At 26.7% G+C, this 11464-nt stretch overlaps 1 long non-coding RNA gene across 2 annotated transcripts in view; it reads right to left on the bottom strand.

Moving 5' to 3' along the window:
- Positions 1–694: 694 nt before the first annotated feature.
- The window catches only part of LOC111640287, an 82385-nt gene continuing 71615 nt past the window's right edge, over positions 695–11464 (bottom strand). Inside the window, exons 1-2 of one of the 2 annotated variants that reach the window (XR_002759250.1) lie at positions 9927–10295; positions 695–797 (exon numbers count right to left, since the gene is read on the bottom strand). This is a non-coding gene — a long non-coding RNA (uncharacterized LOC111640287). Of the gene's footprint in view, positions 798–9926; positions 10296–11464 lie in introns of those variants that run through there. The other variant, XR_002759249.1, reaches the window with a different exon arrangement.

Raw genomic sequence — 11464 nt, 5'->3', positions numbered from 1 at the left:
GATACATGTTTCTCATTACTATATAGCACAGATTTAGTTATCTTAATTAGCAGTGATCAACAGTCATATCAAGGGCCAAATAATTTTAACAAAAGATTAAAAATTGACCATATGTAATAATCATAATATAATAATATATAATATTTTTAAAATTTATATTATCTATAAATAATAACACAATATTTTCAGAACTATTCATGTTCTCTAACATTATCTACTATGCTTACTGATCATATATGTAAAATATTTTATTTTTAAAACAATTCACTTATTACTAGGGATGCTCCAAATAACTACAGCAATTCTCTAAGTTAAACTATGATCAGTGTTTTACAATTGGTAAGTTCATAAAACATTTTTTAAAATTTTAAGTTTAATTATTTTAGATTGGAAAAAAGCAAATGTTATATTAAATTTAATTATCGTATATCTCGGCAGATAAGACAACCTTCAGATAAGAGGAGGTATAAATTTTTGTCAGAGTTTTATAGTTTTAGCATATATCTGTGATATAAGACAATCCCGGATTTTGGGGTTTTTTTTTTCCTATGATTCAACTACTGTATGGTATATCAGTAATTCTATACTTACAACAATAATAGTAAATTCACTCTCTTAAATTTAAATATAATAATGAAAAACAATTAACAAAAAAATTATTGCTATAAAATTTACAAACATTAATAACACATTACTTTTTTTGCATCATTGTTATTTTCTGCATGATTCTGATGAGGGCTCATAACAGATCCATTACTAACATTTCCAGAAGGTGATAATAATTCATCAGCTCCACGCTATTAAAAGAAATTAAATTTTAAAATTATTATGTTTAATATATAACTAATAAATACTTTAAAAATATGTAATAAAACAAAATACATTTATATAACATAAAACTTGCATAAGTAAAAATATTAGTAGAATAGGAATTGCAGATGATAATTTAAAATCTTTAATAAAAATCATTTTTAAGCTCTTCTTTAAGTTTCTAGAATGCTTCCAACTCCATTTTCATAACACATTAAAGTTGAAATGATTTAAATATACAATTGCAAATCACAATCACAAATATTAATACTATGTTAACATTGAATTGTTTACTAGTAAATTGTATACATTTAGACTGTTCCAATTAAGTGTAATGGTGTGGAAAATGTTTTCCCCCTTCACATATTAGATTCCTTGATGATGGTAAAATATTATAGTAGAATCCATTTATTATAATTGTGGATATCATCATCAGAAACTTAAATGTTAGTTAAATTAGCATGTGTTGTCCCAAAACCTAAGTTAAAACATAGTTACAAAACTTTGCTTCTTGTTATCAGAGTTTGTTATAGTTACTATATTCAGATAATTAGGCATGTTTAGGCTATCTTTTTGTATTATTAGCACAATATTTGGCTGACAACAAGCAATTATCATCATCAATACTTAGTGTTTTAATTGTTATTTGCTCACATACAATAGTTTAAATTACTGGTATTTCTTATTTCAATTACAGGTATACCTCGCCTTACGTCGGTAATTGGTTCCAGGAAAACGACTTAAGTCAAAAAACGACATAAGTCGAATTTACTTGTCTCTGAATCTACTTGTCACTAGGAAAAACCATAAATTATTATTCCCAGTTCTGTATTTTATTTATTACTGCATTTTTAATAATATATGGTTAATAAGAATCTATTTTAAGCTTACAAACAAATAAATTTTAGTTTTTAATAGAGTACAGAAAAAAGTAATCTAAATTTACGAATGCATGTACTGTACTGTAAATACAGTACATACTTGTAAATGTATATATTTTAATATGATTTTATGTGCTTTAAACATTTTTCTAGTGATATTACGACTTCAATATTTGTGGCGAACGGACGTAAAGTCGAATAAAATGACTTAAACTTGATTTTTATTTTTCCGTATACTTTTTTGACAAACGACGTATAATCGGGAACGACGTAACTCGAAACAACGTAAGTTGAGGTATACCTGTATATGCTAGATAAATAATTGATATTTATAATAATTATAATTAATAAATTTTCAAACATTAGAATTCTGCTGTAATTATCTGCATAAGTAAATGATTTTAATTTGTAAAAGGCAGTACATTTTGGATAAAAATCATGGAAGAAGCAATAAAAAATTCTAAAAATTTTATGACATCTCAAGAGAGTTCAATGGACAATAATGATAACTCTAAGCTTAGGAGAGCAATAACAAAATTTGTTATTTGTACACATTTTAAACTTAATTGTACAGTCAGACAATCCTCAACAGTTTGTAGTCGACATAGAATGATGAAACAATTTCACCCTGAGAAAGTCAGTCAACAAAAGTTTGAAGCAGCCATAAACTTAAAAGTAGAAGGGAAAAAATTTTGATCTAAAGTTAGGAATATGGTGACTTATATAGTCACAAATTAGTCTTAAAGATGAGACAGTTAAAAGTGAAAGATATTGGACCTCACACCAATCAATAGATAAGCAAGAAACGAGAAAATTATCATTCAGGCGTTTCTCGTTTCTTCAGACAGTTAGTTTAATGTCTCAGAAAAAAAGAAAATAAGTGTGTTTAGATCCCCAGCTTCTCTGCAAGAAAAAACAATTTTTTTAAGAATTAAAAGCTATTGACTTTTTTCTCAGTAACACATCACACAAGGAGCATCTGTTGATATAGGTTTTATTGGAGGAAATGCATTTTGGGTCTTACTGACCAGAAGAGAGGTCATTAAGACCCGAAATGCATTTCCTCCAATAAAACCCATATCAACAAATGCTCCTTGTGTGATGTGTTACTGAGAAAAAAGTCAATAGCTTTTAATTCTTAAAAATCCACAACAAAACCAGCAACAAAAAATTTAAACTTAAAAAAATTATTGCTATAACTGAAGTCTAAAAATGTTTCATGTCAATACTGTGATTAAATTGTAAACAAACTATTTTACTTGTTTATATAAATTCAATAAAAACTTATGTCCTTTTTGGCTGCAAAGTAAAGATAATAACTAAAGAGCATAATGAACTTAAATTTATACATTTTGTAATTACTTTAATATGTCCTCTTAATTCAGTCAATAAATCCAAAATTTCCACTAATTTTAGTCTTATTTTACTTCCCAGTTTAAAAGGAAAGTTTCCATTACTTATTAATAAACTGCCTATTTACTACATAATGATTATAATACAATTATCAAAATTCTCCATTTTATGGCCATAATAGTATGTGAATGGCATCATGTTGTTAAAATTATATATAGTGTAATTAACAGTTAATTGGATAATATGATTATTTGAAATATCNCATTTTATGGCCATAATAGTATGTGAATGGCATCATGTTGTTAAAATTATATATAGTGTAATTAACAGTTAATTGGATAATATGATTATTTGAAATATCTTTAAAAATATGTAATAAAACAAAATACATTTATATAACATAAAACTTGCATAAGTAAAAATATTAGTAGAATAGGAATTGCAGATGATAATTTAAAATCTTTAATAAAAATCATTTTTAAGCTCTTCTTTAAGTTTCTAGAATGCTTCCAACTCCATTTTCATAACACATTAAAGTTGAAATGATTTAAATATACAATTGCAAATCACAATCACAAATATTAATACTATGTTAACATTGAATTGTTTACTAGTAAATTGTATACATTTAGACTGTTCCAATTAAGTGTAATGGTGTGGAAAATGTTTTCCCCCTTCACATATTAGATTCCTTGATGATGGTAAAATATTATAGTAGAATCCATTTATTATAATTGTGGATATCATCATCAGAAACTTAAATGTTAGTTAAATTAGCATGTGTTGTCCCAAAACCTAAGTTAAAACATAGTTACAAAACTTTGCTTCTTGTTATCAGAGTTTGTTATAGTTACTATATTCAGATAATTAGGCATGTTTAGGCTATCTTTTTGTATTATTAGCACAATATTTGGCTGACAACAAGCAATTATCATCATCAATACTTAGTGTTTTAATTGTTATTTGCTCACATACAATAGTTTAAATTACTGGTATTTCTTATTTCAATTACAGGTATACCTCGCCTTACGTCGGTAATTGGTTCCAGGAAAACGACTTAAGTCAAAAAACGACATAAGTCGAATTTACTTGTCTCTGAATCTACTTGTCACTAGGAAAAACCATAAATTATTATTCCCAGTTCTGTATTTTATTTATTACTGCATTTTTAATAATATATGGTTAATAAGAATCTATTTTAAGCTTACAAACAAATAAATTTTAGTTTTTAGTAGAGTACAGAAAAAAGTAATCTAAATTTACGAATGCATGTACTGTACTGTATTGTAAATACAGTACATACTTGTAAATGTATATATTTTAATATGATTTTATGTGCTTTAAACATTTTTCTAGTGATATTACGACTTCAATATTTGTGGCGAACGGACGTAAAGTCGAATAAAATGACTTAAACTTGATTTTTATTTTTCCGTATACTTTTTTGACAAACGACGTATAATCGGGAACGACGTAACTCGAAACAACGTAAGTTGAGGTATACCTGTATATGCTAGATAAATAATTGATATTTATAATAATTATAATTAATAAATTTTCAAACATTAGAATTCTGCTGTAATTATCTGCATAAGTAAATGATTTTAATTTGTAAAAGGCAGTACATTTTGGATAAAAATCATGGAAGAAGCAATAAAAAATTCTAAAAATTTTATGACATCTCAAGAGAGTTCAATGGACAATAATGATAACTCTAAGCTTAGGAGAGCAATAACAAAATTTGTTATTTGTACACATTTTAAACTTAATTGTACAGTCAGACAATCCTCAACAGTTTGTAGTCGACATAGAATGATGAAACAATTTCACCCTGAGAAAGTCAGTCAACAAAAGTTTGAAGCAGCCATAAACTTAAAAGTAGAAGGGAAAAAATTTTGATCTAAAGTTAGGAATATGGTGACTTATATAGTCACAAATTAGTCTTAAAGATGAGACAGTTAAAAGTGAAAGATATTGGACCTCACACCAATCAATAGATAAGCAAGAAACGAGAAAATTATCATTCAGGCGTTTCTCGTTTCTTCAGACAGTTAGTTTAATGTCTCAGAAAAAAAGAAAATAAGTGTGTTTAGATCCCCAGCTTCTCTGCAAGAAAAAACAATTTTTTTAAGAATTAAAAGCTATTGACTTTTTTCTCAGTAACACATCACACAAGGAGCATCTGTTGATATAGGTTTTATTGGAGGAAATGCATTTTGGGTCTTACTGACCAGAAGAGAGGTCATTAAGACCCGAAATGCATTTCCTCCAATAAAACCCATATCAACAAATGCTCCTTGTGTGATGTGTTACTGAGAAAAAAGTCAATAGCTTTTAATTCTTAAAAATCCACAACAAAACCAGCAACAAAAAATTTAAACTTAAAAAAATTATTGCTATAACTGAAGTCTAAAAATGTTTCATGTCAATACTGTGATTAAATTGTAAACAAACTATTTTACTTGTTTATATAAATTCAATAAAAACTTATGTCCTTTTTGGCTGCAAAGTAAAGATAATAACTAAAGAGCATAATGAACTTAAATTTATACATTTTGTAATTACTTTAATATGTCCTCTTAATTCAGTCAATAAATCCAAAATTTCCACTAATTTTAGTCTTATTTTACTTCCCAGTTTAAAAGGAAAGTTTCCATTACTTATTAATAAACTGCCTATTTACTACATAATGATTATAATACAATTATCAAAATTCTCCATTTTATGGCCATAATAATATGTGAATGGCATCATGTTGTTAAAATTATATATAGTGTAATTAACAGTTAATTGGATAATATGATTATTTGAAATATCATCAGAAAAATTTAAACTCAATATTCTTCATTGTTATTTTAAAATATTCCAAAATACTTCAATTTAAATTCACTTTTAACATTCATAAATTTTTAACGAATAATTTTCTTAATGATTTTTTATTTTAAAATTGTCACAACTAATTGTAATTGCAATCTTATAACAAATAGTTTCACTTTTTCAATTTTCTATGCTCTAATCTCCATTAATGTAACTAAAATATTTTTCACATATTATACATACTGTATAATACACATGAAAATTTTATATAAAATTAGAAAAGTCTCATCACATTATAACAATAACAATATTGTGTAAAATATCTGTGCCTCAAATTCCAATAAATTATTAATTTTTGAAATAATTAAGACTACAGATTTTAATATGAACAGTACTTACAGAAATCATAGCATTAATTAATATGAAAGTTTTTGTTATATAGTAGTATATATATATATATTAATGCTATGATTTCTGTATATATATATATAAAGGATTAAGTACATATACCAAAAAATGTATGTAGGTTTTGTCCTTTGAAAAAGTAAATCCCCCCAAACAACCGGTTATAATATTTATATTTAAACATAAACAAAATTTTTTATAACGAATAAAATATTGGAATTTAAAATAAATTTCAAAGTCGTCAGTTTAAATTAAATGAAGCTATCCTATTTCTTATACTGTTATACTGAAATCTTAAAAAAAAAATTAATTAAATTATGTTTCAGCACTATAAACATTAGAACAAAAACGATTGTCATGATTGTCGTAAGACATTTTACAAAAACGTTTCGAAATTCAAGGTCATAACTCAGCTGAAATCTCTCTCAATAACTCCCATACAATTTCTCAGTTTCAGCGCGAAACTATTAATTATTAAATTATTAACGAATGAAAAAATCAAATAAGTAATTTATTGAATAATATTTATTTATGCGACTGAAATAAATTATCATCGATTAATAATTCCGTATTAAAAACGATTCTATACTTAGAAACTATTATTATTAGTATGTCATTGGGATAAGTATGTCCGAATAATTTCGAAGAGTTTATACATAATTTGACACTTAATGATATGATTATTCTATATTAATCGCTTAAAGAAATACGTCTATGCAACAGTTTCGCATATCGACGCTAAGTAATACAATTTTAACAGTTCGTTCCAAAAAAAGTAAATTATTGTCATTTTTAAATATCGATTGTTTTCCAGAATTGCTTAAACTTTATTACAGTATCAATAATAAAGTAGAAAAAAAAGTATAGTTTAGTTCAAAAATTTGAAGTAATTGAAGTAATCGTAACTGATTTGTGAATCATAAATGTTTCAGACTTCAGTTACGATTACTTCAAATACGATAGATAACGTTCGACCATTTTTGACGTAATTGACTGTTATGATTGGTAACTTTGAATAATAGCGCGATCTCAGTAAACTAAATAATGGGTTGTCGCGATCGCTTCAGCAATTGTTGCTTTTTGTAATCGATTTTGTCAATTGCAAATACGCAAAAACTTTTGCTTGAATGAACTAATTGTTAAAACTGCGTATTTATATTGAATTTTTTAAAGTTTCGTTGTAACTTTTTAATGTCCATAAAATAACTAACAAAACACGAATTGCAAGTTCATTCGTTCTTAATAAAAAATAAAAAAAAACAACTAAGGTAAGATGGGGTAAGTGCGCTCTCAATTCCAGAATTTGAAAGTTTCAGCCAGTTAGAGAGATTAAAGATTACATGGTTTCAAAATCCAATTGCTGGAATAACTTACCTGGTTCTACAGCATCAGGTCGTGAATATCAGAGTCTCTCAGTGTGTTATTTGTTGAGTCGGAATATATTTTAAAAAACGCTGTAGAATGCACTTATCCCTATTAGTGGGAATAGGTACATCTACCACTGTAATAGCTAGGAAAATCCGAATAAAATCAAATGCAGATCAAGAGATCAAGTGAGCCAAAGTTATAACAATAACCTTTCCTTTATACACAAACTTCGGTACACTCACTGCACACGTGCATAACAAATTAAGTAATGATGCACACTAAAACGCAACAGTAAAAATCGTTAAATCAGCATTATGTATTTTAATTTATATCCCTAGTCACAATAAACATGTATAGTTATTTAGGAAACAAGATGAAATTGCTTGAGAATAACTTTCTTATGAAAAGACAGCCTAGCACTACTTTTGAACCATCTTATCCCGGTAATAGTAAGATCCTAAATTACAACAAAAATAATTAAATCACGTCTTCCATCACGACACGTTTTGCCGAAAAACTTCACAATCACTTGGAAAGAAATGCCTGCATATCTGGCCACCAGAAAACACAAGTGTTTCTCCCTAGATTTCTTATTGACAAGGAACAAACTACTCTGTTTATCAAGTTAATGACGGAATAATCAACTGCTAGTCTGATACTGTACTTTATTGTGTTCTAGTGTCACAGAGATGTATCTCGAAGAGTCTATATGCAGAGCACAAACGGGGTCCATTTATCCCACTGGCATGGATGCAGTTATCCTAAAGATCAACATATCATGGGGTAAATGCGACTTGGCCTGTTATGACAAAGTACGTGGACGCTTCACAACTTTAAAAGTATCTGTATCTATCTTTCTACAATATTCATGTAAATACTGTATCTTAAAAACAAATACTGAATTTTAAATACAAAAGTTAGTTTACCTACATCCAATCAGAAAAAAGACAACTTATCCAGACTATGTAGTAAGGCACTTACTCCACCTGACCACATTTAATAGTAAATAAATGAAATGAGCATTATGAAACTGAAGTAAAACTTTTATTAGCAATTATTGTTATAAAATATAAAAGATTAGAAAAATAAACAGACGAAAAAAACATTCGAATAACTGGATTTCCTGCTTAACATCATTTCCAGCTAATAGATATTAAACCAATTTAAGCTAACAGAATATCTGGTTATAAAATATTTCAATATATATTCAATTTTGCAATTAAGGTTACATATACAAGTTTATTGCAATAAAATAGCGCAACAAAAGAACACATTGTATATGCAATATATAAAATTTATAGAATCACATTTGCTTTGTATTTAGAACATCTAGAATGAAATTTCATATGAAAATATTAATACATACGGAATGAATAAAAAAGTTATACCTAGTCAGATGCTGACAGATTTATTGTGCTATAATCCAAGAATTATAAACCAATAAATTTGTCAGTATTTGACATATATTTAGAAGTAATTTGGATTATTTATGTATGCAAAAACAGAAATGAGTGATTTTAAATTTTTGAATAAAGTTTTTTAAAAAAAATTTATAAACTAAGTTAGGTGAACAGAATTTTTTCGGTGACATTTTTATCACCATTGCAATTATTCGTTAATTTTTTAATTTATCATTATTATTAAGATATATTAAATTATCATCATCTGTAAAAACAAAATTAGATACACAGTAGAAAATTTTGAACTGCTGCGAAACTATTTTACGTATTCTAAACAAAATAATAAACAGTACAGGAATTATATATGGAAATATTTCAATTGATAGGTTATTTTTAATATGGCCATACATCTAAAAATGAAACTTCAAATATCTAATTCATTCAGATGTGACCTTCTAATGATAGTTTTCAAGGACCCGACGATAAAACAGACATGTAGAACAAAAGAACAGGTTTTCGACGGTCAGACATATAGACGATACTATTTCTCAAGGAGATGATTTAAACAAAAATGCCGTAAAAGTATTTGCTTGCACACTAAAAAATTTTAAGTAGGACAAAAATATATAAAATTTATTAATTATAACAGACAAATTAAATCGAAAATAGCATTTGCTTGAAAGTCCAATGTTCCTAAACTGCACCTCTCACTTCCGTTGGTCTGTGTGTAACAGGAAGGTTGATTATATTCTTGCGTCGAAGTAGCTCAGCACTTCTAGTTCAGTTCAATCATTAAGTGACAAAACATTATTTTACTAATCTAACAAGTTATAAAAATACGCAATTTTTAAAATGCAGATGAATTCTTAAAACATGGAAAATAAAAACTTACCATTTTTTTTAAATATTAGATCTTTGTTTAACGCAGACAAATGGAAACGATATATCTAGATATAGATATATATTAAAATGTTTGATATATGTTAAAATCCAACGATATAAACGATGCAATAAATTCTTAAAACTTTTAAAAAGATAGGGAGGAAGTTATTTTCAGTTTAAAAACAATAAGGGAAAAAAGCACAGGGGGAAGACCGCAGTAGAGAAAGTGAAATGAAAGGATACATGAAATAACATCGGTAGCCTCTAGCTTAGGTGAGTTTTCATAACTTTCCCCATTGGTCGGAGGCCAAGAAACATGGATAAAACACGTGAAGTGCGTTTACAATGCCATTTTTGACAACTCAATTTTAAATACTTATATAGTAACTTTTCGTTTGAAATGTTTTATATGGACTATTTTTTTTAATAAGAGTAATCAACTATTTTAAATCTTCTGTTAAAAAAAACTATACTTGCAAATATATTTAAAAACTTAAATCTTGCACACTGAGATAGTATCTTTCTCGGAAACAGTATCTCTACTAACAGATTTTATGTTCAGACCAATTATTTAAAACGAATCCATTTTAAAACATTGTCGAAACGAACACATATATTTTAGTATTTTGCAATTTTAACGTATTACCTTATCTTTTGAATAGCTAGAAAATTTAAGTTTAACAACTGAAACTATCATACCAAAAGAACACTTATAAAGTAACATTTTACATTCTATCTACTAGGCTGTCACGATTGAAACAGTAAATTTATGCATACAAGTTGTTTGAGTTTTTCTTGTACTATTTTCGAAATGAAAGCGTAGTATAATTTTAAAAAACTGGTTACATTAGGTAAATCTCTAATAATCAAATCAAATCAGTTTTACTTAAGTTCTAATAGTGCAGAAAAATATATATGGAAATTTACTTTCGAATGAAAATAAAAAAAGTATTTAAACTACTAATAAAGTATATCTATAATAATTTCTGAAAATATTATTTCCTGTTCATAATGTTATGCTTTAATTAAGTATGAAACTACCTCTGAATTGCATTTAAATCCATCTTGAAAATGTCTGTATTAAAAAAAAATAGTTATATATTATACTGTGTTAACACTAAAATTGTTTTTTCGCAATAAAACAGGATCAAATGATATACATATAACAGCTAAAGTTAAAACGACTATCAAAGTATATATTTAATAATATAAAACTTCCAAATGAAGAAATATTTACGTAGCAATGATACAAATAATGACTTCCTTGTGTAACATTATAGCCGAAAATATTTTAAACGATTAAAGGTTTTTTTATTAACAGATCAAACGGAACTTTGTTTCAGCATTTATTTTTTTTTATAACTATACTTTTACGCAACACTAAATTAAACTATCCTTGTTTAATCGATACAATATTAAGAATTATGAAATTTCAGTTAATTGGGACAAATACTGGTCTAACGAACCATCATCAAATTATATATATAAATGTATAAATGAAGTACAATAATGCAGAATCATTGCACATTTAACTATACAGTTAACTCT

This window comes from Centruroides sculpturatus, unplaced genomic scaffold, assembly GCF_000671375.1.
Source record: "Centruroides sculpturatus isolate CEXI.00-Female unplaced genomic scaffold, Cexi_2.0 scaffold730, whole genome shotgun sequence".
Classification (NCBI taxonomy): Eukaryota; Metazoa; Arthropoda; class Arachnida; order Scorpiones; family Buthidae; genus Centruroides; species Centruroides sculpturatus.
This window is presented reverse-complemented; position numbering and strand designations above follow the sequence as displayed.